Raw genomic sequence first — 5,000 nt, 5'->3', positions numbered from 1 at the left:
AAAGTTGAGGAACGAACAAAGCGTAACTTAACAATTTTTACGTGAGCGAAATATAATTAAAGTCAAGCTACGTCATGCGTGGCGGGTGGCTTGAAAGTAAAGACCCCTAAGACCCCCTAAGACCCCTTAAGACCCTAAGCCTCGAAAACGAAGAAAGTAACCCCAAACCCTCAAATTGGCTAACCCTAGGCCTAAAAACCAACCTCAGGCCTAGTTAGGCATAGGTTTAGCCAAATTGAGGATATTGGGTTACTTTCTTTGTTTTCGAGTCTTTGGGTCTTAGGTGTCTTAGGGGTCTTTGTTTTCAAGACACCAATGCATGACCAGTAGTTTTGAAACTTGAACCGAGTAATCAAATTTGCGAGCAAGTTTTGAACTTTTCTCTCGGAATTCTGAATTTCCCGTGGATATTTCCTTGATATATCGCAAATAGTTATCTATGAACTTTCGTTTCATTGTAAACGGTCTTTGAAAAGTGAAAACTATTTCAATCATTTGATGAATTATTGTTCATTTATTGTGCATTTTTCGAACCAACTTTCGGAAAAATCTTCAAGATTCCATTCAAATCTCGAAAACTCCAAAGAGGAATTCGGATGTTCATTTCAGTCTCGCGAATCAGTGGTCTCGCGTGACATAACTCGACTGTAATGGCGAGGAATTAGACAAACACGTTGATTTCATTTTCCCCGAGCTCCCAGCCGTGCGCAATTATCTTTCAGTTAACAAAAGGTTTTTGAAAGGCTTTCAGCTTTTCATTTAATTATGCGCATCTTTTGCTGCCCCAAACTTTGCCCCCAAAATTTAAGGCGACGATTTTAACTGAGCTCGTCCATACAATTTTGCTTCGACCCTGCTCCACTCTTGCGGTATCAGTTCCAAATTCCAACCTTCCGTGACTAAAAATTAAGAGAGAAGTTTAAACTGAATTTATTTTACATGCCAAGCTTAGATACGTACTGTGAAACAAGTAACAATCTAACGGTGTAATGTAGGGATAGTTAGAAATAATGGCAGAATAATCCCCCGAATATTGATCATAGTGGTACACATAAAGGCCTTCTCATCAGAGGTTACTAGACACGCCTCGTAGCCTGGGGGCTCATCAAGCTCTCAATAAGGTGCCATGGTTCTTAAAAAGTTTAACGTCTTTTGCCCGTAAGAAAACCCAATATGCGATAACCAACTTCAAGGCAACAATCAATTAGACCAGCCGTCTAGCTGCTTACGCGTAAATAAAAACGGGCATTGTGCACGACATTACCATAAGCACAAACAGCAGAAGTCTAAAGTCTCAACTTTTGTTAATTAGAGACGTTTGTATGGATTTCTAATTATGTTTTAAAGTCCGTAACATAGTCTCTGTTTGACCTAAAAGCATAAAACTCGGACAGATGGCCAATCTTAATGTTATCGTTCATGTGATGGTGTCAATTTATCGATTGGTTTTAATTCGAAGCTCGCCCCAGTTCCCTACGCAATTCCGAAATGACCTATAGGTCGTTTTCACTGTCACGCAATAAAAGAATAAATCGAAAACCATCCAGTGGAAAAAGTCAAGAATTCGTGATGTTGTAGAAGATAAATGAAGAAGACACTTCGCCAAGTTTTAGGCCCGTGCGTTTCTCCAAACTTCAGATATTCGTCGAAATGTTTCGCAGAAATTTACAGAGCCCAGTATGAAAACGCCATGTTGGTGCACATCCAATATGGCGGCCGGAAAATAGTGTCAACATCTGTTACTTACTTTGGCTATCTAGGCGAGTGATCATCTGTACTGAACAGACAGCTATTTACTTAAGCACCATTCCCAATGCTTTAAATTCTAAAAAGGCTCAAAACCACGAGATAAATATATATTTCTCAATAAACTTAATCGTCGCCTCGTGTCACGCACCGCTATAACTCAGAAATTCAAAATGCTCTGGTTTCCAAACGAAGCACGCTATTGAGCTTTAAAATTGCAAATGGATACAAATTTACCTCCTCTTATGCCTGATGAGGATAAAAACTTTCGTAGCTCTTTAGTTTTGGATTTTAGAAAATGATGACGTCACGTGAAAACGATCTATACGGGCCGTCTATTACGATTTGTCAAAGGAACAAAGCCGATAACGTCAATGATAGCATCATGTTCGGTAATCAAAAATTCGAATTGTTCCATCGGCCGTCAAGTAGCTTGAAAAGCTTATGCTTCTGTAGCTTGTGTATAGCCACTCATGCCCCTTTAGGCTTTCCCAAGTTGACATTTACACGCAACTCGAGAACAGCCGTTTAATCAAGTTGCAGTCAAATCTATGGGGTCATATTGACTAACACTGAAGAGCTACACGCCTGACTACTTAACTTAAGTGCAGAGAGCACCATATTAATATATTGCGTTTGTGTTGAAATTATGACTTAGCCCTTTTTGTTTGACGTGAAATGCGCATGCGAGGGCAGTAAAATTGCACGTAAACAAAGAGCATCAAGTCCTTAGGCTTGACAGCTGTTCATAAAAGGGTACTGACCTCAGTTTGTACGACTGAGAATCTCCGAGCAATGAAATCAAGCTGTTTCAGCAATTATATTTGCGCACCAGCAAATTGGTCGACAATGCCTTCAGATGTGTAAATCTAAGCAATCATCGATTTCACTGAACCATTACGGTTCTATTTCCTTGAACACAAACAAATGCGACTGGGCGGCGGTCTCGAAGTTGTTTATCGTATGTTGGGATTTCTCAACGGGTCAAAGACGGTCACGTTTCAATGATAACATGCTTCGGTAATTACAAAATCTGTTTGTTGCATGGGCCATTAAAAAGCTTCAGAAGCTTATGCTTTCTGTTAGTTTGTGTACTGTCACCTAATTTGTTGTTCCTCTAGAAACTAAATGACATTTACACGCAGCCAAACAGCAATTTTAATCCCGTTTTAATCAAAACTAAGGGGATTATACTGGCTAACGCTGAATAGCAGCAACGCAGCGCCACTTTCTGTGCCATGTAAACAACGAGTCGATTGAATGCTCGATATAGTGCTTTGCGAAGCTCCGCCAACGACTGGAGACCTATACTTATGGAAGGTCTGCTGTCGACCATTTACTTTACTTCTGTACAATTCCTGAGAGCGTCACGTGTTTACCGAACGTTCTCTGACACGCACCTATGAGTTTTTTGCCCAAAAAAAGATTATTTTTGGTAGAGAATCTGTGATCACTCCTAGTATAATTTCGCTTCTACGCGCACTAATTGTAAATGTTCATAACGATGTTTATATTACAAAAGCTGGTGGAATATTTTGGTACACATGAAGCCGGGAGTATGAGGCCTTTGAACACTTGCAAATACTCAGCGACCATGGCGAAACATAAATTTGTTGCGGAAGAAAGAACGCACACTGTTATCGTGTGTTGTCGGAGATCGCGTTTGAGTTTTACTTCCGATAGGTTGAGGAAGTGGCGCGAGATAGTTTGGGCCAATTGCAAAGCTCAGTTGCGTTATTATTTCCAAGCCGCAGTTGAAAACCACTCTTTTATAGCATGACTTTTGCGCACAGGAAGAAAGCACAAACAAGGAACGAGAGAGTATTCCGAAATAAATTAAGCAAGTCTTTGTTCATAGAAAGGTGAATTGTGCGCGGCTAGGAGTCATCAGCAATGAAAGTGTCAAACATAGCTTTGTACCGGGAGCTTTATTACCGGTCAAAGCTGCGCAAATTTTTTTTCTTGCCTTTCAAATGTTTTTCAAGACCAGTCACCAAAGATTTTTCAGCACTTCTGACTAAAACGTCAAAGGTCTCGTCTATTTGTGTTTCATATTTCGTACGAAGATCATGCTCAAAAGTGGGCAACTGTTGTTGTGAAATTATTAGGGAGTTTAAGCAAAAGGTTTAACTAGCAATACAATGGCCCAGCACTCGCGTTTTACATTTTTTACATTTCGTAGCCGTCGTCAGCAAACTACGACGTGAAATAAGCAAATTCTGAGTTCTCGGGAGAACGTAAACCTGGACGGCGAATTTTAAAGTTAAATGTTCGGTTTGTAACTATTTCTGCAAAGGAGACAACTTATTGGATCGCAAGAACCGCCAAAATGGGAAAAGAAATTTAAATCTCGGTTTTTTAAGCGAGATTTTTTGTCGGAGTTCCCATCGTTGTAGCTCAAGCTCCCTAATGACTGTTTAAAACTAACAGGATCGCAAGACGAAAAGGCCAAATTAAAGAACAGTTTTATTCCCGAACTGGTCCAGTTCCTCATCAGCGAACTACCATCTCATGTAAAATGGAGTTTTCGCTTCCTTGCTGACGGCCAATATCAAGTTCATTCGTTGTATCACCAACGAGCCGTCACGGTATTGAGTCAATGAGTATACAATTGCTTGGGGTAAGAAACGTTTGAATTTCTTAGTTTTGCTGTAACCGGTTTTAACTCTTAAGAACTTACGACTTTTGAATTGGTTCTCAACACGGTGTAGTAGTTTGGAAAGAGCGAGCTTGAGTCAAGTGTTTTAAAGGGTCTTTAAGTGCATATCAGAGCCAGAAATCCCTTTTTCGCATCATTGCTCTTCTGATCAGTGTTATGCAGTTATACACACGAGATGAATGGACCATTACGGGGTACCAGTGACAGCTAGATATTGACATGATAGTAAAGCCTGTTCTTAGTATCTGCATATTATTGTGAGAATGGTAGTGTCTATCCACAAAAGAAAACTCCTACGAAGATGAATCCCGTTGTTTCTTCCGCTATTTCCTGTAAATCTTAGACCTGATCGATGCAATGCATGCGCACCACTAAGAATCTGCGGAAGAGAAACTAAGTTATTGCTTTTAACAGTCACTATAAGGAAAGAAAAAATTCCAGACCCATCTTGCTAAACAACTCTGCAGTAACTTGATTGATGGCGGTTGACTTTCTTGCGCTTGCTGAACAAACACTGGTTACATACAGCTGTTTCAATGAACGTTGCCGCAAATAAAAAAAAAATTAAAAAGATTTTAAAAAAACCTTCAAGTCT

General features: G+C 39.9%; 1 long non-coding RNA gene across 5 annotated transcripts in view; it reads right to left on the bottom strand.

Moving 5' to 3' along the window:
* LOC137980114 (uncharacterized) overlaps positions 1 to 2,678 on the bottom strand; it is a 4,785-nt gene extending 2,107 nt beyond the window's left edge. The window contains exons 1-2 of one of the 5 annotated variants that reach the window (XR_011118452.1): positions 2,511 to 2,678; positions 839 to 899 (exon numbers count right to left, since the gene is read on the bottom strand). This is a non-coding gene — a long non-coding RNA (uncharacterized lncRNA). Of the gene's footprint in view, positions 168 to 838; positions 900 to 1,983; positions 2,061 to 2,510 lie in introns of those variants that run through there. The other 4 variants (XR_011118451.1, XR_011118453.1, XR_011118454.1 and 1 more) reach the window with 4 other exon arrangements.
* Positions 2,679 to 5,000: the final 2,322 nt, after the last annotated feature.

The sequence above is a fragment of the Montipora foliosa genome, chromosome 12 (genome assembly GCF_036669935.1).
Source record: "Montipora foliosa isolate CH-2021 chromosome 12, ASM3666993v2, whole genome shotgun sequence".
NCBI classification, from domain to species: Eukaryota; Metazoa; Cnidaria; class Anthozoa; order Scleractinia; family Acroporidae; genus Montipora; species Montipora foliosa.
This window is presented reverse-complemented; position numbering and strand designations above follow the sequence as displayed.